This window comes from Oncorhynchus keta, chromosome 35 (genome assembly GCF_023373465.1).
Source record: "Oncorhynchus keta strain PuntledgeMale-10-30-2019 chromosome 35, Oket_V2, whole genome shotgun sequence".
NCBI lineage: Eukaryota > Metazoa > Chordata > Actinopteri > Salmoniformes > Salmonidae > Oncorhynchus > Oncorhynchus keta.
Genome location: NC_068455.1, coordinates 41,350,268 through 41,377,956, shown reverse-complemented (window position 1 = coordinate 41,377,956; position 27,689 = coordinate 41,350,268). Strand labels below are relative to the sequence as shown.

The window sequence follows — 27,689 nt, the reverse complement described above, 5'->3', positions numbered from 1 at the left end:
CCATAATTTCCCCATCCTTACCCTGCCATTCAGTTGGGTCTCCATACCCAAATGTCCTTCAATTAGAATCCAGACCCTCAGGTATGGACATCATCGCTGTTATTCCAATCCAAACATCTAAACCGAGGAGAACCAACTTGTCTGAATTTAGCACACACTGTTCCCTTCTGTTTAGTAAAATGTATGCCGTATGCCACGGCCCGAAACATACTACTTTTTGTCCAGTCAAGATAACTGGGAATTCGGAAACATAACAAGCTCAGTGGGAATATCATGAGGTCGGAGCACGTTTTTGTTCTGAGTTCCCTGTGGTCTTGAACGCACCACCAGTTACGGCTTCATATGATCCGGAAAGGATCATCTGTAGCCCCACCTAGTAATCTTTCGTGTTGTTGTTTTGGACTAAAGTTAACTAAGTAGCTAGCATTTGGAACAGCGTATTTGGAGTGACCTTGAGTGTACCGTAAGCTTACGCATGTATCAATTGAAGAGTCACCTGAAGCTTAAGAGGAATGGGAGATGAAGTAGAGGAATGCAGTGCTGAGGCAGAGGGCTCGTAATGAGGATGACTGGCTACTACTCTGAACTGTATGCTGTGAGCTTTCTGGCGCCCAGAGCTGCTGAGTCATCACCCAGTTGGTGCCATACACTGTAAAGGAGCAATCCAGTGGCTACACGACTCAGAGTAGGTAGCCCTCTACATGATCGTCGCCAGACTTCTTCATCAACCATCTCCCTGGCCACCTTCTTTTGATCAAGCCAAGGCCTGTCCCTCTCCATCTCTGGAGGATGCATGCACTCAAAGACTTGGCCTATTGGTTGACCTCGCCAATTTACAGCTAGGCTACTCTTTGATGTACTTTGAGATTGTTGTAAAAAAGTGCCATAGAAATGTAATAAATTATTATTACACCAAAGATGGTTTATTTAGTTTAGGGATTGTACATTATTTATAATAAGGGTTACCTGGAGAAAATTGGACCTCTCTGAAATGAAAATGGATGGCCCGCCCTTCAACAAGATATATTTGAACTAAACCCTCCCTGAAAACAAGTGACCCTCCCCTATACCCAAAATAATAATTAAACATAAAGTGGATAGAAGAGAACATGTCTACCATTTACCCTCGCTTCTAGGATAGACCGGAGACCTAGATATGCAGGTTTAGAAACTGTTGTTCGTCCTGTAAGCATTACTGCACATGACAATGCAGGAATGTTGAGCATAGGGCTTCAGGCCAGAAGGTTGTGGGGTTTCTGGCCACTGTGGACAAGAGTCTGGTTGGAAAAAATGTCTTTATAATAAAAGCATTTCATGAATCTATCATTGCGTTTGCGGGTCTGAGAAAAAGTAGCCTTTCCATGTCATTTTCCATGACTGGAAACCAGAGCAGAATATTTGTTTATTACCACACAAATGACTAAGATTACATGGACAGAGAGATGGGCCTATGCGTTCATGCCTAACCAATGTGTATTGTTTGCAGAGAAATTAAATCTGAATTATTGTCACGTTCTGACCTTAGTTATTTTGCTATGTCTTCGTTTTAGTATGGTCAGGGCGTGAGTTGGGTGGGTTGTCTATGTTAGCTTTTCTATGTTGTGTTTTGTGTTTGGCCTGGTATGGTTCTCAATCAGAGGCAGGTATCGTTAGTTGTCTCTAATTGAAAATCATACTTAGGTAGCCTTTTCCCACCTGTGTTTCGTGGGTGATTGTTTCCTGTTTTGTGGTTTGTGTCACCATTCACGACTGTTTCGGTTTTCGTTTCCATTCACATTGTTATATTTTGTATTAAGTTCGTGTTCAGTTATTATTAAAGTATCATGGACACTTACCACGCTGCGTATTGGTCCCATCCTTGCTACTCCTCCTCAGAAGAGGAAGAGGAAGGCCGTTACAATTATGAATCTAAGCATGGTAGAGTACTTTCAAAAGTTAGGCAGGCTTTCCACCCCAAACAGCGGAGGCCTTTTTTAAGTAAGCTTTAGCTGTTGGCTACTCTTCTTCCGTGGCATTTAGTGTTTGCCTAAAAGCTGTCTGGGTTTAAACATCTTCTGTTTTACAGAAAGTGAAAAGCTTGATCAATTGATAGCGACAGAATTAGATTATATCCCAAGCAAAGTCATTTTTTTTTTGTCTCCTCGGCTATAGAAGGTTGTAGTTCAGCTAATGAATGTCAGAAACTAAACAAAGATATCACATATGCATTCGGACTTTTCAAATCAAATCAAATCAAATCAAATCAAATGTTATTTGTCACATACACATGGTTAGCAGATGTTAATGCGAGTGTAGCGAAATGCTTGTGCTTCTAGTTCCGACAATGCAGTGATAACCAACAAGTAATCTAACTAACAATTCCAAAACTACTGTCTTATACACAAGACTCATGTCTTTCCCGGGCTATTTTACAGCTTGTTTCTAACATAAAGCATTGAGGACCAAAGCACTGTTATAGATCACTTTATATAATCAAATCCGTTTATTTTCCTCAAAATGTTAAGCTTACAAGGGGTAGGCCTACTGTATGCTTTTTTTTCCCATTTTCTTTAACAAAAAGTAGGCCTATGGCATAGCCTCTCAATTTGAGTACTGATTTTAACTACACTGATTCAGAGGTAGGCTATTGAAAGAGTGCATGGTGAGTGGAGGAGTTGGCCGACAAATCTATATTTAACAGCCTAGCCTAATTTCGTCTGTCAAACATGTATACCTACCTCTTATTTCTTAAATAGGAAGAAATAGGTTCCAACACAAATCCCTCTTGTTGTTGGTAAAGTTGAATTAAAATGAAGACTGTTGAAATGAATTAGTGTCATTTTCGGTGGCTGATGTCACGGGTATTCTAGCCATCGCTGATCCACCTTTCATTTTCTATTTGTTTTGTTTTTGTTTTATACACACCTGGTTTCATTCCCCAATTAAATGTTTATGTATTTAACCCTCTGTTTCCCACATGTTTTTGTGCGTGATTGTTTCTATGTTCATTCGGTACGTTATGGCTGGTTTTCGACGGGTGCTGTTTTCACCCATGTGTAATTGATTAGCGTTTATTGTTCCTCAAGTGTATTGTTTACGTTGTGCCTTTATTTTTGAGTAAAGTATGTTGCTCACTCATTCTGCTCTCGTGCGCCTGACTTCATGCACCAGCTACCCCCACCTTCTGAGAGAACACCCCACTCTGACCATTTTACTCACCCTAGCAGAACTGGTTAGGCTGTTTTTCATGTTATCCAGAGCGTTGGTGACTAACTGTGGTGCTTTGCTGGTTTACTGACAATGGCCAAATTCAACAGGTGTTGAGCATTCATAAATTCATCCGTTATTCTGCGCTCTGACACACTCAGACTAGAGCCGTTTGTTAAGACATGTAACTAACTAGCTAGGTAAACAATGAACCATAATTCCAACTCATGGCGCTACTACCCTGCATGAATCTAATCAACCAGGTTCAATGTTAGCTAGCTAACATTAGGCTATAACTAATCAAGCAAATGGGTCTGAGATACAAATAATAAGATCAAACACGTATGGTTAGCTAGAGAGCCAGCTAACGTTAGCGCGCTAGCTAACAGTACACTTTACCTTGAAATGAAAAGACTTTGTCAAAATTAGAAATGTGTAATATCTTAAAATGTAGCTAGGAAGACTACCTTACCCATGGTCTGAAATCAGAGTATATAGCCAGAGCAAATAAGCTAGTAAGTTTATCAACAGTTGTTTCAGTGTAATTCTATTGAAATGGATACTTACATAGGAGTCTTTTGTTAACCTCTAGCAACGAGCAATCCCGTATCCGGGAGCGTAATCATAGCCTCAAGCACATTACCATAACGCAACTTTTTCTATTCATGAAAATCACAAATTAAATGAAATAAATATATTGAAACACAAGCATAGCCTTTTGTTAACAACACTGTCATCTCAGATTTTCAAAATATGCTTTTCAACCAAAGCTACACAAGCATTTGTGTAAGAGTATTGATAGCCTAGCATAGCATTAAGCCTTGCATTCAGCAGGCAACATTTTCACAAAAACAAGAAAAGCATTCAAATAAAATAATTTACCTTTGAAGAACTTTGGATGTTTTCAACGAGGAGACTCTCAGTTAGATAGAAAATATTATTTGTGTAGGAGAAATCGCTCCGTTTTGTTCATTACTTTTGGCTAAGAAAAAAAAAGAAATTCATACACTACAACGCCAAACTTTTTTCCAAATTAACTCCATAATATCGACAGAAACATGGCAAACGTTGTTTAGAATCATCCTCAAGGTGTTTTTCACGTATCTATTCGATGATAAATCCTTCGTGGCAGTTGGGTTTCTCCTCAGTAGCAAACGGAAAAGTACTTGCAGCTGGAGATTACGCAATAATTGCAACGGAGGACACCAAGCGACCACCTGGTAAATGTAGTATCTTAGGGTCAATCTTCCAATGATATGCCTACAAATACGTCACAATGCTGCAGACACCTTGGGGAAAATGTGGAAAAGGTAAGCTGACTCCTAGCTCCTCCACAGCCATATAAGGAGTCATTGCCATGAGGTGGTTTCAAAACATGCGGCACTTCCTGATTGTATTTTTATCTGGGTTTTTCTGTAACATCAGTTCTGTGGCACTCACAGACAATATCTTTGCAGTTTTGGAAACGTCAGAGTGTTTTCTTTCCAAAGCTGTCAATTAGATGCATAGTCGAGCATCTTTTTGTGACAAAATATCTTGTTTAAAACGGGAACGTTTTTCATCCAAAAATTAAAAGAGCGCTCCCTATATCGAAGAAGTTAAGGCATGTCTGAGATACGAATAATAAGATCATACACGTAACGTTAGCTAGCGAACCAGCCAGCTAACGTTAACTACAGTAGCTAACAGTACACTTTAACTTCTGTCAAATTTAGAAAAGTGTCATATCTTAAAATGTAGCTAACTATACCTGTACTCAATTCCCAAAGATTACACACTGAAATAAAGGTTATGTATGCACACTTTAGTCTACAGCACAGTATATGCCATCCGGAAGGATTGATATGACTGGTATGCAAATAAAAGAATGCTCATCAGAAAGCTGTCTGTCATGCTGCTTGAATCACATGCAAGCTTGCTGGGTTAATTGGTCACAGGCCTGCGAGGTCAATGGAGTTTGATTGGGACACGGTATGGTCCCTCTGTTTTCCAGAGATCTGAGGGCTCTCACTTGCTCCTCCTTATTTTGCATTCCACTTTTTTCTCCCTCTCATTTTTTTCTCTCAAATCTTTCTCTCCTCTCCCCTTCTTTCTTAACTCTCCCTCTCTGAATTTCTCTCTCCTCCCTCCCTCCCTTTCTTTCAATCTTGGTCCATCTCCCTCCCTCCCTCCCTCCCTCCCTCCCTCTCTCTTCCCTCCTTCCTTCTTTCACCCTCCTCATCCCCCCTCTCTCCCTGTCCTCTCTTTGGCCTCCGCCTGGGGCCCTCTGCTTGTTGAAAGGTAACAGAATCTGCTAGAATGACCTGCTGAAAAACGTGGAGTTGATTCACTGAAGTCCTATCAGGGAGAAGCAGAGGATGGGCCTGTGTTTCCTTCCCATGCTGAAGGTGTCCATTACTGACTCCAGTGCCTGTAAAATGGGCATGGAGGCAGTGAGCCAGAGAGGCCTGTCTTATAAAGGAAGAGACGGAAGAGGGATGAGAATTGTTCAATATTCAAACATTTCCAGACAGGCAGAAGAGTTAGCAAAAACCAAGGCACCTGCTCCTCGTGCTCATCAGTCAAAACATATGGCTTTGTTGGAAAGAAACGGTGCCAAAATACTTGAATGGACAAGTTCAGATGGTGCGCTGTAACTTTTAACACTTCTCAGTGAAATCAAAGGATTGGCGTTCCTCATCTGAGTAACTCCCCTCCGTTTCCCTTCCAAGGTGAAAGATGTGAGTCTGAACTCCGTCTCAGAACAGAAACGAGAATGGCAAAATACCTGCAGCAGGTTTCTCACCGGACAGATCTTTCATCCAAGTGTTTTGGCACTGTGGTGGGGGAACCACATTGTTTGACCAGAACTTAGCTATGCATAATCCTCTTTCATCTACACACTATCAAACAAAAGGAGCATCTGTCCATAGTCGAGGGGGAGAGTTGGAGTCTTTGCCGACATAAAAGCATGACGGCGGAGCGGTGTGTGTCTGTACTAACATTTGTCACCGTCCGTATTATCCATAGCTTCGAGTCAAAACGAAACAGCGTTCCTGAGAAGGGTTGCTGTGCACGGCACGCTGCCCTCCACTGTTGTTCTACTGTTGAAGCCAGGCAGGCGTGCTGTTCAGACGGCCCTCCTCCTCTCGCTCTCTTTCTATAGGGGCTTTCACACTTTTACTGGGCTCGCCAGCACTCATCCATCCCCCTGTAAAAGGAAGGATTTTTGTGCTGGTACCCCTCTCTCTTTCTCCCTCCCTCCCTCGCTCTCTCTTTCTTTCTAGGTTTCTCTCTCTTTCACTCTATCACACTCGGTGCAGCGGGTTTGAGTGCTTCCAGCTGCTGACATCGAATACTGCCTCCCACACACACACACTCTTTGAGAAACATGCATGCGTGCAAGTCGCACACAAACACACGCACACGCACACGCACACACACACACACACACACACACACACACACACACACACACACACACACACACACACACACACACACACACACACACACACACACACACACACGGTTGGACATACATTAATGGAAGCAGTGAGACACGCACACACGCATGGACAGGCAGATACACACTCACAGGCACAGTAGGATACGTGCATATACACACATACACTTCCCTCAGTGAAAGGCCTGCCAGTTGTTCCTTTCTGCCTCTATGGGCCCCTCGCCCATCCCTCCTATACCCACCTCCACTCTCTTTTCCTCCAGACTGGAAGGATGTGGGTGATGATTTATAGAGCATGTCCAATTGGTTGTGTTTGTCAGAGCCTGGCATCCAGTTTTTTTCCCCTCTCCCTCAGACGATGAGGGTCGCAGGCGCGTTTGGTAGGTAGCCGGCCAACGAAAACACCTCGCAGCATGCAGACCCCCGAAAATCGCCAGCTAAGCAAAACAGGGAGGAGGAATGCAGTCCCTGTCAAAGAGCGGTTTATACCATGGGCCGGGCTATGTGTATTTCACTCTAATTAAAGTCTGGCTGCGTGTGGATATGGACCGGACCGGGCCTCGTGAAACACTAGAGCCTTCAGTCTTCAGTAGCAGCCAGCAGCATGGGCTGGCAGGTCTTTCATCATATTATGAAATCAAGAGGAAATGGCCAGAGCAGAGAGGACCTGTTGCTGGGTATAAGACTGAAGTAGCCTTGGGAAAAAATGGTAATGCGACGCAGGGGGGCAGTGGAGGGCAGTGGAGTGGAGCGGGGGTCCGGAGGGGTGTAACTATAGCTGCTAAACTTGCATTCAGGCCTTTTTGAGGGTTCAGATAGGCTGTATGGCGGGGTACGGCGGCTACTTAGGGCTGGAGACAGAGAGGGCTTTAAGCCTCTTTGTCAAGCTCCTCAGATCTCAGTGGACTGCTGTGAAAGGAACGAGCGCTTACAGCTGTCTAGCAACCAAAAACCCTGATACCCATGATACTGGGGATAGGGTTAGCTTTAGGTGTTTGTCTGTGTGTACAGTACACACATACTGTTCCAGGTGGTGTTACATACACACGCTGTCTGCAAGCATAGTGGATCTGTAAAAAAAATAATAACATATATACAGTATATTGTGATGGGAGCACTGTCATGTTTTGCCAATAAGTCAAATACATGTGTTTAGCACATTATATTGCGGGTGTAGTGAAATGCTTGTATTTCCAGCTCTAACAGTGCAGTAATATAAATAAATGAAATGAATGACTTAATATCTAACAGAAATATCTAACAATTTCACAACAATACACACAAATCTAAAGTAAAGGAATGCAATTAAGAATATATAAATATTGGGCGAGCAATGTCAAAGGGGCATAGACTTAGATACAGTAGAATAGAATAGAATACAGTTTATACATATGAGAAGAGTAATGCAAAATATGTAAACATTATTAAAGAGACTAGTGTTCCATTATTAAAGTGGCCAGTGATTCCAAGTCTATGTATATAGGGCAGCAGCATCTAATGCGCTAGTGATGGCTATTTAACATAATTTAATTAGACAGTCTGATGGCCTTGAGATAGAAGCTGTTTTTCAATCTCTCGGTCCCAGCTTTGATGCACCTGTACTGACCTCGCCTTCTGGATGATAACGGAGTGAACAGGCAGTGGCTCGGGTGGGTGTTGTCCTTTATTATCTTTTTGGCCTTCCTGTGATATCGGGTGCTATATGTATCCTGGATGGCAGGTAGTTTGCACCACCCTCTGAGAGCCCTGCGGTTGCAGGCGGTGCAGTTGCCGTACCAGGCAGTGATACGGCCCGACAGGACGCTCTCAATTGTGCATCTGTAAAGTTTTGTGAGGGTTTTAAGTGCAAACCAAATGTATTTTGCCTCCTGAGGATGAAAAGGCTCTGTTGCGCCTTCTTCACCACACTGTATGTGTGAGTGGACCATATCAGTTTGTCAGTGATATGTACGCAGACGAACTTGAAGCTTTCCACCTTCTCCACTGCGGTCCCGTTAATGTGGATAGGAGGGTGCTTGCTGTTTCCTGAAGTCCACGATCAACCCCTATTTTGTTGACGTTGGGTGAGAGGTTATTTTCCTGGCACCACACTCCCAGGGCCCTCACCTCCTCCCCGGAGGCTGTCTCATCATTGTTGGTAATCAGGCCTACTTCTGTTGTGTAGTCTACAAACTGGATGATTGAGTTTGAGGCGTGCGAGGCCTCGCAGTCATGGGTGAACAGGGAGTACAGGAGGGGGCTGAGCATGCATCCTTGTGGGGCCCCAGTGTTGAGTATCAACAAAGTGGAGGTGTTTTTTCCTATCTTCACCACCTGGAGATGGCCCGTCAGAAAGTCCAGGACCCAATTGCACAGGGCGGTGTTCAGACCCAGGGCCTCAAGCTTAATGATGAGCTTGGAGGGTACTATGCTGTTGAATGCTGTGCTATAGTCAATGAACAGCATTCTTACATAGGTATTCCTCTTGTCCAGATGGGATAAGGCAGTGTGCAGTCTGTGGATCTATTTGGGCAGTAAGCAAATTGAAGGTCTAGGGTGTCAGGTAAGGTAGAAGCGATATGATCCTTGACCTGTCTCTCAAAGCACTTCATGATGACAGAAGTGAGTGCTATGGGGCAATAGTCATTTATTTCAGTTAATATTTCCATATGTAGGGATATATATTGATAGAAAAGGATACACATCGACCACCACATTTGCCTACAAAACATCATCATTAATCACTCTGTGATTTCTCATAGAATGTGCACCAAAAATACGTAACATTTGCACATTCCCTTCATCTGTCCCCATAGTGATACACCATCGTCTGTCTTATAAGCCTCCTCATCACACGGGTACTCCAGACAGAGCTTCAGACACTCTAGACTCTACCAAAGAACCATAGCTCTTTCTATGAAAGTCACACCTTAGCTGGAACGCTGCTGCGGCACAAGCCTGGAGACACAGAGGAGTTTTATGAACTCCTCCCACAGTGCTCCAAATGAGCCATGGTAAATTCCTCCATGCCAGTCAATCCCCGGGGAGGCAGTAAAAAAAAACGACTGTATTTCGGGGCAGACACCGCTCAAACTGACAGCAACTGCTGCTACAGCAGAGAGAGAGAGAGAGAGAGAGAGAGAGAGAGAGAGAGAGAGAGAGAGAGAGAAAGGCCATGTCCAAATACCCATACCTGCGTCCTAGATATTATGTTAAAAAATTGTGACATTTTGAAACAAAAACTATTATACCCAGATGTCATATGCCCAGATGTCATACTAATTTCGGCTTTGATCAACAGCTGATCAATTAGATATGGAGATGCCCTACTGAAATCAACGAAATGCTGGGGGGAAAAACACGTTCGCGCATGATGCATTCTCAGTATGTGAAAACAAATGAAAGGGTTATAGTATGCCAGGATGCTATCGTCATCTCGTAGAATTTGCTGTACACTTCACAGGGGGGCTGCAAGTCTTGATAGGTAGTAAGTACACAAGTAAACAACAAACCAACTTGGAAGATTGCCACGACTTCTCGTTGCCTCTCCTTGTTCGGGTGGTTTTCGGCAAATAGTGAAGCTTCTGTGATGGTATTCAAATGTCACTCGTTTTTGATCGCCATAAAATGATCACCACTATTTCATCGTAATGTTACTTTCTCTGAAAACATATCTGCAGCCGGCTGCCTGCCGTGCCTTTAGCTAGCTATGTGCTTCAGGATGACTGGAAGTTAAAGCCGTTCGAACTGTAACGTTAGTTACAGGGTGACTTGCTTGCTGTTGAGCGAAAATGTCATATTTAACGTTAGCCTAGATAGCTAGCTAGCTTCTTGTTGTGAATACAGGGCTTGTGTTCAAACTGTTACAGGGTCTGATGACAATACCAGGTATTTAATTTAGTGTCAAATACAGCAGGAGAAATGCCGCCAAATAAAAGGTTTTGAGTAAGTATTGTGGCCATAGATAGCGATCTTGCCACTGCTCTAAGCACTGCCACTAGCTATAGCCTATGTTAGTAATGTGGTAGCCTACATTTCTATTTTCCACAGCGGTGCTGGTTCCAACACTTCTCTATCCTGATTTGTCCCGTCGGTTTATCGGTGTTAAACTGATTGTAAATGTTCATGCTATGCAATATTACTTTCTACCTGAACAGTTACAGCCTGATTGGGTCTAGCTACTTTCATTGCACATAATCTGTTATGGTGAAAGTATTGGTAATCTGCACTTGTTACTGTTTCACCTTGGCACTCCAATTTGATAAAAGTATGTGGTAGTCTAGCTATCTACAGAACATTCACACAACTCCACTTCGGTAATGTTTTGGTCAATGTTGTACTTCATCTTATGTCTTTTCAGGATCTCCGTGAAGGAGTGTGAGCTGGAGGGGCAGCTGTCACCTGCATGGGTGAAAAATAAGTGGGAGAACCATAAGCAAAAATACAAGGCACACTACTGTATGTTAACTTGACATGTATTGCTTTTACATGCCTTCACATGTAATGTATGTTTGATGCTGAAAGCTATCCTTTTCCATATTTTTCAGGAGTTGAAAGCTCCCCCCGGGGCTGTCACTCCATCACCCCAACGGTCATCATCTCCTCCTCTCCCTCCCAGAAAGGTCCAGATGTGGAGGCAGGAGAAGTATGTGACTGTCAGGGAGGCATGCCTTACGGACATTTTAGAGGCCATGATTAAGAAGTAGTTTTAGGTATTTTGTATGTCATTTATCCTCAGCTATTAATTTATTCATTTTCTACTGTTTAGTCCTTTTTTTAAACCAATAGTGGATTTATTTTCTCTCAGAATTCCAGGAGGGCAATTTTGGGGCTTCACCATGTTTCATCGAAATGTACAGCTGTGTGTCATCCGCATAGCAGTGAATGTTAACATTGTGTTTCCGAATTACATCACCAAGAGGTAAAATATATAGTGAAAACAATAGTGGGCCTGAAACAGAGCCTTGTGGAACACGGAAATTTACAGTTGATTTGTCAGAAGACAAACCATCCACAGAGACAAACTGATATCTTTCCGACATATAAGATCTAAACCAGGCCGGAACTTGTCCGTGTAGACCAATTTGGGTTTCCAATCTCTCCAAAAGAATGTGGTGATCGATGGTATCAAAATGTCTTGTGGGGAATGCATGGGTGTCCGAGCTGTGAGCCAGTAGTTCAAACAGACAGCTTTGTGCATTCAACATGTCAATACAAGTAGTGATGAAGTCAATCTTTCTTCCACTTTGAGCCAGGAGAGATTGACATGCATGTTATTAATGGTAGCTCTCTGTGTACATCCAAGGGCCAGCCGTGCTGCCCTGTTGTGAGCCAATTGACATTTTCCTAAGTTCCTTTTTGTGGACCACATGACTGAACCTGCCTTGTTGATAGTGCTCTTATGAAGCTAGAGCAGCACTTTATCATGCACAGACTTCTCCCCATCATAGCCACTGTTGAATCAATATGTTTTGACCATGACACTTTTACAATCCAGGGTTACTCCAAGCAGTTTAGTCACCTCAATTTGCTCTATTGATTAGTCTGCAGTGTACGATCTCAAATATGTGATTGGAACAGTAGCAACAGAACGTCTGATGCAACAAACATGTCTAAATAGTATTGTCTGATCAGCATCTAAATATTTGTTGGTACTGATGGGAAATGAAGGTCTTAAACTTATTCCTCAATTTGACCTTTTATTGTAAAAGATAAATGCGAACTTCATCATCCAAGCATCACACAGAACACATCCACAGCCAAACTCATTCCATAAACCAGTCTAAATAACAGGTTGCGCTGACAAAAAACTACAGATAAATCAAATCAAATCAAATCAAATTGTATTTGTCACATACACATGGTTAGCAGATGTTAATGCGAGTGTAGCGAAATGCTTGTGCTTCTAGTTCCGACAATGCAGTGATAACCAACAAGTAATCTAACTAACAATTCCAAAACTACTGTCTTATACACAGTGTAAGGGGATAAAGAATATGTACATAAGGATATATGAATGAGTGATGGTACAGGGCAGCATACAGTAGATGGTATCGAGTACAGTATATACATATGAGTATGTAGACAAAGTAAACAAAGTGGAATAGTTAAAGTGGCTAGTGATACATGTATTACATAAGGATGCAGTCGATGATATAGAGTACAGTATATACGTATGCATATGAGATGAATAATGTAGGGTAAGTAACATTATATAAAGCAGCATTGTTTAAAGTGGCTAGTGATATATTGACCATCATTTCCCATCAATTCCCATTATTAAAGTGGCTGGAGTTGGGTCAGCGACTCAATGTTGGCAGCAGCCACTCAATGTTAGTGGTGGCTGTTTAACAGTCTGATGGCCTTGAGATAGAAGCTGTTTTTCAGTCTCTCGGTCCCAGCTTTGATGCACCTGTACTGACCTCGCCTTCAGGATGATAGCGGGGTGAACAGGCAGTGGCTCGGGTGGTTGATGTCCTTGATGATCTTTATGGCCTTCCTGTAACATCGGGTGGTGTAGCAACCTAACATCTAACTAGTTTACAATGTACCACATATCTGGTGAGCACAAGAGACTAGTGTAATCTTGGGGGGGGTAGAAATGGGGAAAGATATCGTGGGGGGATATGATGCAGGTAATATTACTATGATCGAAATGGGGGCAAACACAAGAGAAGTTTATACGCTAAATAAAACCCTGGAAAGGGGGGTCTGAGCTGGCAACCCTGAGGTACCAAAGTCATGCCAAAACAACTGGGAACTGGGAAATCTCCGACTTCCGACCAGTGCGTTCAAGACAACTGGGAACTCGGGACAAAATGAGCTCCAACTTGGGAACAACTTTCCAACCTGACATCAAGATTTTACGGAGTTGACAGTTGTCTTGTAAGCACCATAAATCAGTCGAGTTAACTATCCCTTGTTATAACATCTTTGGTCTGACAGACGCTTACGTGACAACCAGAATGCATTGTATGATGTCAACAAACATGGCGCCACACATAGCCGGCAAATAGCTTCGCATTACATTTACATTTAAGTCATTTAGCAGACGCTCTTATCCAGAGCGACTTACAAATTGGTGCATTCACCTTATGACATCCAGTAGAACAGTCACTTTACAATAGTGCATCTAAATCTTAAAGGGGGGTGAGAAGGATTACTTATCCTATCCTAGGTATTCCTTAAAGAGGTGGGGTTTCAGGTGTCTCCGGAAGGTGGTGATTGACTCCGCTGTCCTGGCGTCGTGAGGGAGTTTGTTCCACCATTGGGGGCCAGAGCAGCGAACAGTTTTGACTGGGCTGAGCGGGAACTGTACTTCCTCAGTGGTAGGGAGACGAGCAGGCCAGAGGTGGATGAACGCAGTGCCCTTGTTTGGGTGTAGGGCCTGATCAGAGCCTGGAGGTACTGAGGTGCCGTTCCCCTCACAGCTCCGTAGGCAAGCACCATGGTCTTGTAGCGGATGCGAGCTTCAACTGGAAGCCAGTGGAGAGAGCGGAGGAGCGGGGTGACGTGAGAGAACTTGGGAAGGTTGAACACCAGACGGGCTGCGGCGTTCTGGATGAGTTGTAGGGGTTTAATGGCACAGGCAGGGAGCCCAGCCAACAGCGAGTTGCAGTAATCCAGACGGGAGATGACAAGTGCCTGGATTAGGACCTGCGCCGCTTCCTGTGTGAGGCAGGGTCGTACTCTGCGGATGTTGTAGAGCATAATATAATAATAATAATATATGCCATTTAGCAGAAACTTTTATCCAAAGCGACTTACAGTCATGTGTGCATACATTCTACGTATGGGTGGTCCCGGGAATCGAACCCACTACCCTGGCGTTACAAGCGCCATGCTCTACCAACTGTGCTACAGAAGGACCACCTCCCTTCCTGTAGCATGAACCTACAGGAACGGGCCACCGCCTTGATGTTAGTTGAGAACGACAGGGTGTTGTCCAGGATCACGCCAAGGTTCTTAGCGCTCTGGGAGGAGGACACAATGGAGTTGTCAACCGTGATGGCGAGATCATGGAACGGGCAGTCCTTCCCCGGGAGGAAGAGCAGCTCCGTCTTGCCGAGGTTCAGCTTGAGGTGGTGATCCGTCATCCACACTGATATGTCTGCCAGACATGCAGAGATGCGATTCGCCACCTGGTCATCAGAAGGGGGAAAGGAGAAGATTAATTGTGTGTCGTCTGCATAGCAATGATAGGAGAGACCATGTGAGGTTATGACAGAGCCAAGTGACTTGGTTTATAGCGAGAATAGGAGAGGGCCTAGAACAGAGCCCTGGGGGACACCAGTGGTGAGAGCGCGTGGTGAGGAGACAGATTCTCGCCACGCCACCTGGTAGGAGCGACCTGTCAGGTAGGACGCAATCCAAGCGTGGGCCGCGCCGGAGATGCCCAACTCGGAGAGGGTGGAGAGGAGGATCTGATGGTTCACAGTATCGAAGGCAGCCGATAGGTCTAGAAGGATGAGAGCAGATGAGAGAGAGTTAGCTTTAGCGGTGCGGAGAGCCTCCGTGATACAGAGAAGAGCAGTCTCAGTTGAATGACTAGTCTTGAAACCTGACTGATTAGGATCAAGAAGGTCATTCAGAGAGAGATAGCGGGAGAGCTGGCCAAGGACGGCACGTTCAAGAGTTTTGGAGAGAAAAGAAAGAAGGGATACTGGTCTGTAGTTGTTGACATCGGAGGGATCGAGTGTAGGTTTTTTCAGAAGGGGTGCAACTCTCGTTCTCTTGAAGACGGAAGGGACGTAGCCAGCGGTCTGGTGATAGTATAGTGTTCTGACATCTACACTACTATAACAGGTCAGTTATCTGGTGATAGTATAGTGTTCTGACATCTACACTACTATAACAGGTCAGTTATCTGGTGATAGTATAGTGTTGACATCTACACTACTATAACAGGTCAGTTATCTGGTGATAGTATAGTGTTCTGACATCTACACTACTATAACAGGTCAGTTATCTGGTGATAGTATAGTGCTGACATCTACACTACTATAACAGGTCAGTTATCTGGTGATAGTATAGTGTTCTGACATCTACACTACTATAACAGGTCAGTTATCTGGTGATAGTATAGTGTTCTGACATCTACACTACTATAACAGGTCAGTTATCTGGTGATAGTATAGTGCTGACATCTACACTACTATAACAGGTCAGTTATCTGGTGATAGTATAGTGTTGACATCTACACTACTATAACAGGTCAGTTATCTGGTGATAGTATAGTGTTGACATCTACACTACTATAACAGGTCAGTTATCTGGTGATAGTATAGTGTTCTGACATCTACACTACTATAACAGGTCAGTTATCTGCGCATTAGCGCATCATAATCAGTAAAACATTCATTTACACACATCACGTGTCCATTACAATCGGAATGCAAGATTTGTCACCAGTACTTGAAAACATGTGAATAAAACATTATGATCCATACATAGATATGGTGTGCTACAGCAGAAACGACAACAAGATATACAGAAAATAAGCCATTTACTTTGATAGGAACGCACACATGTTTGTAAGGAAAACAACCATGAAGTCAATGCGGGCATCAGCCAGAAAATGTGCTGGGGGAAAACGTTGCAATGTCTTCATACTTGATCTGGGGAAACACTAGGGAAGTGTTTGGGCTCTCGTTGAAGAGAGAAGTTTGTCCTCTCAGTAAAGCCACAAACATAAATTGTCCGCAACAGTGAAATGGTCTACTTCATATGCAAATTCACGAGGATTAATTTCAATTCAAACTGTTGTTAGAAAATAATTTGAAATATAGCATATAGATAATTAGCAGGCAGCATGCCTTGGTTTGAGGGCAAAGCGGGCAACTGTGCTGTTGCGTGACAATCACATTCTGGAACAGTGAGAGCATTCTGACATTACGCACATGAAAAAACTCATGCAGGGGCGACGGTTAGAGATATTTGGAACTCACGCGTGAAAGGATTAAGCTTTGCAGTCGCTATAGTAGCTGATGTGTATAGTGTTGAGTCATCAGCATACATAGACACACACAGTGGCATGTCATTAGTAAAGATTGAAAAATGTAAGGTGCCCTGGAGAACTACTGATTCTACCTGGATTATGTTGGGGAGGCTTCCATTAAAGAACACCTTCTGTGTTCTGTTAGACAGGTAACTCTTATATGGCAGGGGGTATAAAGCCATAACACATACATGTTCTCAACTAACATCAAGGCGGTGGCCCGTTCCTGTAGGTTCATGCTCTACAACATCCGCAGAGTACGACCCTGCCTCACACAGGAAGCGGCGCAGGTCCTAATCCAGGCACTTGTCATCTCCCGTCTGGATTACTGCAACTCGCTGTTGGCTGGGCTCCCTGCCTGTGCCATTAAACCCCTACAACTCATCCAGAACGCCGCAGCCCGTCTGGTGTTCAACCTTCCCAAGTTCTCTCACGTCACCCCGCTTCTCCGCTCTTTCCACTGGCTTCCAGTTGAAGCTCGCATCCGCTACAAGACCATGGTGCTTGCCTACGGAGCTGTGAGGGGAACGGCACCTCAGTACCTCCAGGCTCTGATCAGGCCCTACACCCAAACAAGGGCACTGCGTTCATCCACCTCTGGCCTGCTCGCCTCCCTATCACTGAGGAAGTACAGTTCCCGCTCAGCCCAGTCAAAACTGTTCGCTGCTCTGGCCCCCCAATGGTGGAACAAACTCCCCCACGACGCCAGGACAGCGGAGTCAATCACCACCTTCCGGAGACACCTGAAACCCCACCTCTTTAAGGAATACCTAGGATAGGATAAAGTAATCCTTCTCACCCCCCTCCCCTTAAAAGATTTAGATGCACTATTGTAAAGTGGCTGTTCCACTGGATGTCATAAGGTGAATGCACCAATTTGTAAGTCGCTCTGGATAAGAGCGTCTGCTAAATGACTTAAATGTAATGTAAATGTACATACGTTTTCCAGCAGCAGACTACAGTACGATCGATAATGTAAAAAGCCGCAAAGTCTACCAAAACAGCCCAACGATCTTTTTATCATAAATTTCTCTCAGCCAATCATCAACCAGTCAAGCTGTGCTTGTTGAATGTACTTCCCTATAAGCATACTGGAAGTCTGTTGTCAATCTGTTTACTGTAAAATAGCATTGTATCCGGTCAAACACAATTTTTTCCAAAAGTTTACTAAGGGTTGGTAACCGGCTGTTTATTTGTCTATTTGAGGCAGTAAAGGGGGCTTTGCTATTCTTAGGTAGCAAAATGACTTTTGCTTCCCTCCAGGCCTAGGGGCACACACTTTGGGCTGGTGTAAGCTAGCCCGTGTTGGGCTGGTGTAGGCTAGCCTATGTTGGCCTGGTGTAGGCTAGCCCGTGTTGGGCTTGGTGTAGGCTAGCCTATGTTGGCCTGGTGTAGGCTAGCCTGTGCTGGGCTGTTGTGGGCTAGCCCATGTTGGGCTTGGTGTGGGCTGGTGTGTGCTAGCCCGTGTTGGGCTGGTGTAGGCTAGCCTATGTTGGCCTGGTGTAGGCTAGCCCGTGTTGGGCTGGTGTAGGCTAGCCTATGTTGGCCTGGTGTAGGCTAGCCTGTGCTGGGCTGTTGTGGGCTAGCCCATGTTGGGCTTGGTGTGGGCTGGTGTGTGCTTGCCTGTGTTGGGCTGGTGTAGGCTAGACCATGTGAGGCTCTTGTGGGCTTGTTGAGGGAGTGTGTAGGCTAGCCCCTGTTGGGCTGATGTGGGTTTGTTGTGGGATAGCTTGTGTTGGGCTGGTGTACCCTAGCCCGTGCTGGGTTAGACCATGTGGGGCTGATGTGGGATTGCTGTGGGCCAGCCTGTGCTGGGCTAGCCCGTGCACTGCAGACCTAGGATGTATATGTTGTTGAAGAGGAGCAGAGAGTCTCCTGGGGGATTGGTCTGTTGGCATTTCGTTTTTTAAGTTCCTTTCATATGGCCAAACTAATCAGAGAGACAGATGAAAGCTGAGGGCCAGAGGAAGGGTCACAGATACTCAGTGATGGCTGACGTCTTTCTGATGGATGGGTGCCCTTTGACCCCCCACTAGAGCAACAAGGGTAGGGTAAACCAAGTGCAATGGAAGTCCAAATATTAGCTCTGAGGGGTGAGATGAGGCTTAAAGGGGAAATCCTTAGGTGAAACAGTCACACCACCTCTGATTTGGTAAAAAACAAAAAAAGCTTGGGCATGGGCCTGGAGAAAAGTCATAGACAGCGCTATGGATGCAATGACTGACCAATTATAGTTTTAAGCTTTTGAGGAATTGCCAGAACATTTGATGAGATGCCCATTAAGTTCTAATTAGGGTTTTATCTAACATTAGGATGATAATGACTGGACAAATAACACATTTGTCCAGTCATGCTGATGATTACAGAATGTTTGAATTAAAAATGTTCCTGATTTTGCAAGAACACTTCTGAACACATTAAACTTCACATAACTAATTTTGGTTTGCTGGGTATATAGTGTTTGTTTACATTTACCAACATTGGAGTAAAACAAGCTTATATTTTGGGTTCTGATTTTGACAGTTGAACTAAGCTCTTGAGGCATTTATAAGTTGTAATTCTTCAAAAATCAATGGGTATACACTGCCAGTCAAAAGAATGAGTAGGTGTTCTAAAACTTTTGACCGGTAGTGTATATCATTTAATTTAAGTCCAAATAATGTATGTAGCAATTGCAGATTGCCCCTTTAAGGTACTTACCTGAAAGGTGAGGACTTGTGTTATCATAAATGACAATGGTATATACTCTTTATTCTACATTTCAGTAGGCAAATGATTCATCATCGTGATATAATATGTCATAATATTGTGTTATTTCATTGCCTTTTCCCGACAACTAAGGTAAAAGTAATTTATTTCCCTTTATTTTGCAATGAAAAGCTATACAAAAATAAGGGCCTGTTAAAGGATTAAAATTGGTACAGCACCCCCATTGTTCCTTGCCGATGAAGTAAAATAGAGCATGTGAACCCTGAACTTTAAAGTAGTCAGCAAGGTTGTGATCTAATCATACATTTACAATTGGCGGTGGGTTACATAAGCTGAATTCCTGTGCTCAATGGGATCCTTTAATGGCACGCTGAACCAGACATCTTCTCACTCGCTGCCCTTCAGTCGGCCATAGCTATATTTACTCCTCTCACGTTTGGACAAGTTTCCACCTGAAACAACCTATTGTTTTGGAATGGATTAGGTGTTCATGTACTATAGCAAGCATCAGGAGTTGAGGACATGAGGTTAAACACCGTGGTCTAGTTGCGGTCGATGGCCATAACGCTCTCTCGTGTTGGTCAAGATGCTGAGGGGTTATTTGCTCAACCACAGTGTAGAATTGGAAGTTAAATAAACTCCCATGAATGTGGGCCTTTCTTCTCGGCGTGAAAATGGTGTGAAACAAACGCGCAGTTGAGAAGACATTAGGCTGTTTATGGAATATTAATTGTTTCTGAGGGAGAGGCAGTTCAAGCGTGACCACCCGTTAACTACCATATAAAACTTCCACATTTTTTAGAACATCTGGGGAATTTGAGGCAAACAATGGCAGAGAAAAGACTCTCAGCATGTATTGTTTTTTTGGTCCAAGCCTATGAAAGCAGGAGTCATGAGCCTCCATGAGCCTGCATGTAGCTGGCCTTTTGCTCACCATGTCTGCTCTGCCAAAATGGTCACTGTATTCAATTATACCGCTCTAATTGTAAATGCTACACATCAATCACACTTAATAATCATTTTCCATGTGACATATGGTCAGTGGAGTGCTATTCAGCGCAATATTTTGAGAATATAGCCTCAAAAATGTCAAAGTTTATGGCTTAGGTAAAGAAATGGTCGTAATTATTATTCATTAGTGCCAATAATAATAGACAGGTCATTCAGGTAATGTTTTCTCATAACCCTGGAATATAATAGATGGGAATCTCCATCCCTCACAACGACGTCTTGGAATATACCTTTCAATGTTTATCTAGGCATTCATGACATTTACGTGGAATGGACAATCAAATGTTGATTTGGTTATGTCTATAGGACTAGTGTTCATATTTACGCTGATATAATTATACAGGTTGATGCAAGATGAGGTGGTTGAGCATCGTAGTTTTTTTCCCCGGTCTCATTATAATATGTAAAAAATACTGGAATTACATAAATCATTCTAGTTATGTCAGTTAAGATGACATATTATTTACAGTTTATGTCACCTTTGGTGACATATTATTTACTGTATTACGTGACTATGACGACATATTGGTTTTATGAAATGCACGTGACATACCAGTAGAGCAAATAATGAACACTATATTAAACGCGACCAATAAACTCTGATTTGATATGAACATGTACAAGCCAAAAGTGCCTGATATCATTGTTTAGGTGGTACACAATTCTCGGCATAGATCTAGGGCCAGAGTCAAGAAAACATCACATGTGTATACTAACCTACATTATAACACACAAGAATGCTGTGGCTACTGTGATGCATTCTGAATCCTATTTACATCTATTATTGGATTCACGAAATAGGACTATGACTCAGTCGGAGAAACACGAGCATGATAAACAAGAAATTCTTCAGATATGATATGATTTAGCTGTAAGTCAAATGTATTTACAGTACATGACGTAACCTTGGGTGCTTCCTCTGCCTGTACCTGTCACTCACATGGTCTCTGTCTGCCGTGGTTATACACCAAGGTGCAGCGGCACACCACCAAGACCTGACCCTGTTTGGAACACTGAAACCCACCCTCAGCTGTCAACTCATCATCTTCCTATGGGGACATGGTAGCACTGTATTGTAATTTCTACTCACGTTTGGTTCACATACAATTGAAAACATTTCCACATGAAAAGGAAGTGAAAGTCAAAGAAAAAGCAAGCCTTTACTATATGAGGGTTAGGAAAAAGTCACTAAACTATATATATACTGTACTGTATATATGCAGTGGGGCAAAAAAAGTATTTAGTCAGCCACCAATTGTGCAAGTTCTCCCACTTAAAAAGATGAGAGGGGCCTGTAATTTTCATCATAGGTACACTTCAACTATGACAGATAAAATGAGAAAAAAAATCCAGAAAGTCACATTGTAGGATTTTTAATGAATTTATTTGCAAATTATGGTGGAAAATAAGTATTTGGTCAATAATAAAAGTTTATCTCAATAAAAGGGATCAATAAGCCTTTTAAAATTATAAACTTGGATTAGCTAACACAAGGAGCCAATGGAACAGAGGAGTGATGGTTGCTGATAATGGGCCTCTGTACACCTATGTAACAATGTATTTCTGATCAATTTCATATTATTTTAATGGACAATTTTTTTAACATTTTCTATCAAAAACAAGGACATTTCTAAGTGACCACAAACTTTTGAACAGTAGTGTATATATTTATATATAGAGAGAAAATTGAATTGAAGAGGGCAGTCCATAAGCGCAGACGAAGGATATCAAGGATCTGAAAATATTCTGTAAGGAGGAATGTCTAAGAACCCTCCCAATGTGTACTCCAATCTCATAAAACATTTTAGAAAAAGTGTTGTTATCCTCGCAAGGTGAGGGTATTGGAGTACTGAAAACAAGGGTGCCGATAATTTCGACCCGTTTGTTTGTCATTTTATTTTTTTATTACTTGTTAATTAAACTAAATCTAAATTATATTAGTATAAAATAACATAATTTCCTCATTTTTGTATACAATATAGCTCGGTATTTGTTTTATACAGTCTTTTTTGCTTATCTTTACCAAGGGTGCCAATCATTTTGGACCCCACTGTATATGAATGAATATAAATTACACATACTGTTGTACTATCCAAATTTTATTATTAAATTGACATCCACATGAAGCCTGAATAAAAAAATGTAAGGACACCGAAGTTTCTCAGAAATACATGGCGTGTTGATGTGGTCAAGTCATTATAATAGGGATATTCATGCTCACCATAGTTTTCTGCCAACTAAAATATCATGACAATATTTCCATCAAAAAGACTGCAGGCTTCTTTCCATTCAGAACTATCAAAGCATTTCATAATTTATTGAGACTTCATCTGTCTCAGCATTGATGTTTTTCTCATCCTTTGCTCTCCTTATTTATCTTTCCCCTTTCTCTCTACATCTTAAATGCTTTCCATACAATGGGATCTTTCATTGAAAACACCTGTATAGACTGAGAAAACAAGCAGGTCTATGCTATCTGATGGTTCTACCATCCCAGTGTCCCTGCACATACTCTGTTCCAAGACAATCAAACTGAGTGCACTACATTTCCTGCCTATAGTTCCCATGGGTGGGAAGGTAACCAGCAATATCCAATATCAAACCTCTGTAGCCTATGCGAAGTCCACAGTCTATCGTCCTGTTTGAATACATAAACTGCGTCCTTTCTAACTCGCTTCCTTGAAGTAATCACTGATCTGACATGACTAGATAGGTGTAAGCAAGGTTTCCACTGCAATGCTTTCACCAATTATTTAATGTCAGGTCAGTGATTACTTCAAGGAAGGGATGACAGATTGCATTTTCTAAGTCTTCCAACAGGGCCTATGTGTATAATCCTCTGAGCTCTCCCTTGATGAGTACAGAAGGCTGGATGTCTCATGTTGGTTCACGTTGTGTTTCTATGATGAGAGAAAGCAATACGTGTGTGGCGCAATCACAGTGTAATATGATAGCTGACTAACACGTTAGCCATCGCTTGGTTGATAGGGCAGTCGCCACAGCGTCTGTGCTCAGGCACGTACACACACATGCATTTGAGTGCACCACACACGCACACACACCTCGCCCCCGGTGATATTGAGAAGCCATGTCGCGGGCTGTTCACATGTTTTGATGAGGAGGGTCCGTGTCACGACTGGTTCACGTGTTGTTTTGATCCCAACTGTCGGGGCCCAGTGAGCTAGCACAAGCACAGCTGGCCAGGGTGGCTGAGAGTGGGTACACAGGGAGTTGAAGGACATGGATCCCTGCCAATGCATTTTATACATAGCACACATAGTACAGCTGAGAATTAGGGGTAGGGGGCCTTTGCTCCACCACCACAGCCCAGCTCCTCCATCTGCCTGCCTAGAGCTGCCTAGGGCTGCCTGTCTCTGGCTTCGCCTCCACATAGCCAGCTCTCTGACAGCCCTCTATCAAGCTCCTCCCCTCCCTATCCCCCTGCTACCACTTCTCTCTGCTTTGCTTTGCTTTGCTTTCCTCTTTTTCTTTAATGACAGGAACACAGAGTGTGAAAGCTCACTGTATTTCTTAGGGATGTCAAAGCAATGGGAGATCACTAAGCTTTTACAATCGTTGAGGGGAAGACATATTTTCTCCCGGTGTGTAATTTAGTTCCTGTCCAGAAAGGAGAGGAAAGAACCCAGAAGAGGTCACAAGTCTCACTGCGGTAATAATTATTTGAGGAAAGCAACACTGAAGCATACAAGAGCGCAAAAGCTGTTCCGGAAAAGCTGTGTGATCACGCTCTCTGTAGCCGATTTGAGTAAGACCTTTAAATCGGTCAACATTCACAAGGCCATAGGGCGAGACGGATTACCAGGACGTGTACTCCGAGCATGCGCTGACCAACGAACGGGTAAGTGTCTTCACTGACATTTTCAACCTGTCCCTGACCGAGTCTGTAATACATGTTTCAAGCAGACTACCATAGTCCCTGTTTCCAAGAACACCAAGGTAACCTTCCTAAATGACTAGCGACCCCTGGCACTCACGTCTGTAGTCATGAAGTGCTTTGAAAGGCTGGTCATGGCTCACATCAACACCATTACCCAAGAAACCCTAGATCCACTCCAATCTGCATACCACCCCAACAGGTCCACAGATGATGCAATCACTATTGCACTCTACACTGCCCTTTCCCACCTGGACAAAAAAGAACACCTACGTGAGAATGCTATTCATTGACTATAGCTCAGCATTCAACACCATAGTGCCCTCAAAGCTCATCACTAAGCTAAGGACCCTGGGACTAAACACCTCCCTCTGCAACTGGATCCTGGTGGTAAGGGTAGGTAACAACACATCTTCCATGTTGATCCTCAACACTGGGGCCCCTCAGTGGTGTATGCTTAGTCCCTTCCTGTAATCCCTGTTCACCCATGGCTGTATGGCCAAGCACGACTCCAATACCATCATGAAGTTTTCCGATGACACAACAGTGGTAGGTAGGCCTGATCACCGACAACGATGAGACAGCCTATAGCAGGCCTGGGCAATTCCAGTTCTCGGGGGCCTGATTGGTGTGTTAGCAGGGGAAAAAGTGTGACACCAATCAGGTCCCCGAGGACTGGAGTTGCACAGGCCTGGCATATAGAGGCCTGGCAGTGTGGTGCTAATAACCTCTCCCTTGACGTGATCAAACAAAGGAGATGATTGTGGACTACAGGAAGAGGAGGGCCGGGCATGCCTCCCTTCTCATCGACGGGCTGTGGTGGAGCAGGTTGAGAGCTTCAAGTTCCTTGGTGTCCACATCACCAAAGAACTGTCATGGTCCAAGCACACCAAGCCAGTGACGACGGCACGACAACGCCTAATCCCCCTCATGAGACTGAAAAGATTTGGCATGGGTCCACATATCCTCAAAATGTTCCACAGCTGCACTACCCCCAAGCCATACGACTCCTGAACAGCTAATCAAATGGCTCCCCCCCATTTTTACACTGCTGCTACTCTGTGTTTATTATCTATGCATAGTCACTTTACCTCCTACTTACATGTACTACCTCGACTAACCTGTGCCCAAACACATTGACTCTGTACCGGTACATCGAGCATACATTTTATTGTTGCCTTTTAATTATTTGTTTTTTAAAATGTGCATTTGATTTGTATTTATTTATTGTTTCCTTCAGTTTATTTAGTAAATACTTTCTTAACACTTATTTTTTAAATGCTTACTTAACACCTAAGTAAGCATTTCACTGTAAGGCCTTATGCACCTGTTGTGTTCGGCGCATGTGACAAATACCATTTGATTTGATTTGATTTGATTTAGCCATTTATCTCTCTCTATCTGGGCTCGTAACATGTCTTGGTCGTTAACAACAACTTTGGAATTGGGCATCCGTCTCAACTCGCCCCTCATTCTACTCCCTCCCCCAGGTTATAAATCATACATCCTGTTTCTTCCCAGCCAAAACAAGCAACGGGAATGGATAAGCGACGGCCAAAACGAATATGGCACCGCGTTAGTGTCATCGCACTCTTTAATCGGAACAGTTAGCAATGTAAAAGTCAACGTCAGCCCTTGTCAGGTGTCACTAATCAGCCGTGAGGTGATAACGTTCAGCGAGAGTCCTCCGGTCCTCCTTTCATCCTTCCCAAACGCTGCTATAAATAAAAGCAGGTTACCAAGTATGGGCTGACTGACGACTGACTCATGCACATTCTCTGTGCTGCGACTGGCCTAGCTTCCCTTATAGCTGTCATGAAAAGCCCCTTTATATCATTTTAGCGTGCCGCCAGTAATACAGGAGTTACCGCTAAATGCACCCCCAGTCAGCCGCCAGTGATATCTATGATGGCCCTAGATCCTGCATGGGGAAAAGGGTGGTGGGTGGTGGTGTTTTCTCCTTTATCTCGCTACGCGCTAAGTGCCACGCGGCCTTAATACGGCTAATTAAACATTTGAATCAAGGAATGCGTCGGTATTAATACTGATCATTGGCTGGGGAGAGAGTGTTAGCCCTCTCGTGATTATTCCTGCTCCGCCAGAGCTGTCACTCTCCACTCTCCAACAGCAGTCATCCCATCAGCCACTGCTGCTGCTGCTGTATGACGCTGGGTGGGAAGACCAGGAAAAAGCAAGCTCAAGCCATCCTCAGACTTATAATTAATCTCTTGTCGACTTCTATTGACACATCCACTCTCTGATTAAATAATTACCTAAGCGCCATAAGCCGCTCTGATTGAGTCATAAGCCTGAATGGGCTGTTACATGCAATGGTCACCTCCTTGCGTATGATAAGCTCATCGTTTGCATGCCAGGCAGGCAAGAGCTGCTCTCTCTCTCTCTCTCTCTCCATCTGTCTCTGCTCTGGTTTCGGGGTCTGCAGTTTTGGGTTGCAGTGCTGTTTTTTATACCTCCTCTACAAGATCTTACTTGACTCAGACACAGACACGCACACAGACACACACACATAGACACACACCCTCCGCAACCAAACACATTCCGGAACCTGTCACCGGGGTCACACACCATCTGAACCTCCTCTGCCCTCCTGACCCCTTGACAGGTACATGGTGGAACTCTGAGGGAGAGGAGAGATCTGGGATGGGCCCTCTCCAAAGATACCTGTCTACTCCTTCTGATTCCTCTTGGCTCCTGGGGACGTCTCAGCCTCCAGCATGTCTCTCCCAGGAAGCCATAACTCTCTTTTTCAGGAAGTGAGCTGTGCATGGAGTGCTCTCTGCATCTGTCTGGGAGAGAAAAAGGGGAACAAGAGGTCAGACAGGCCTGGGACCACTTCTAACATGCATTATGGATGACGGCTAGCATGTGCTTGAATATTTACATTTGTCTAAAGGTGATGCAAATACTAAGTTGACTGAGAGAGTGCTATGTTAGTCTGACAACAAAGGTTCCCTCACAAACAGTTAGGTATTGTGCCAATCATGAACAATAAAAAAAAAAACATGATTGGCACACCTTAGTTAATCATTTGCATGGAGGCATTGATTTAATCAAGAACCAAAATGATGTAATTGTAAAGTGTATTCATACTATGACTTACAAACACCAGGATGCTTTATCCTTCACTGTACTATTAAAGCGTTCTGCTTTTTAACCAGATCAACATGTTTTTCTTCTCATCTCTTCCTGGTGGATCATACAGTATATGGATCCTATATCCATCCCCTCTCTAGTATCGGTTGGAGCCTTGGAGGAGCCCTGAAACAACATGTCATGTAGGAATATCAACAATATGCTCTCGCAAAGCTGTGTTAAAAGCTTTGGGGGTGATCCCTGTAAACTCTCCCAACAATTATAGGCATTTAATCAAGAGGTTGTTTCTCATTTCTATGAGATGAAATTAGCACGTGTGACGCAATTGTTAAATCATGGCCAGTGGCGCCGGC

The 27,689-nt window shown here is 43.6% G+C and overlaps 1 long non-coding RNA gene across 1 annotated transcript; it reads left to right on the top strand.

Moving 5' to 3' along the window:
• Window positions 1-23,020: 23,020 nt before the first annotated feature.
• On the top strand, window positions 23,021-27,402 carry LOC118368500 (uncharacterized). The gene is made up of 2 exons (XR_004822352.2): window positions 23,021-24,186; window positions 26,846-27,402. It is a non-coding gene; the product is annotated as an uncharacterized LOC118368500 (long non-coding RNA).
• Window positions 27,403-27,689: the final 287 nt, after the last annotated feature.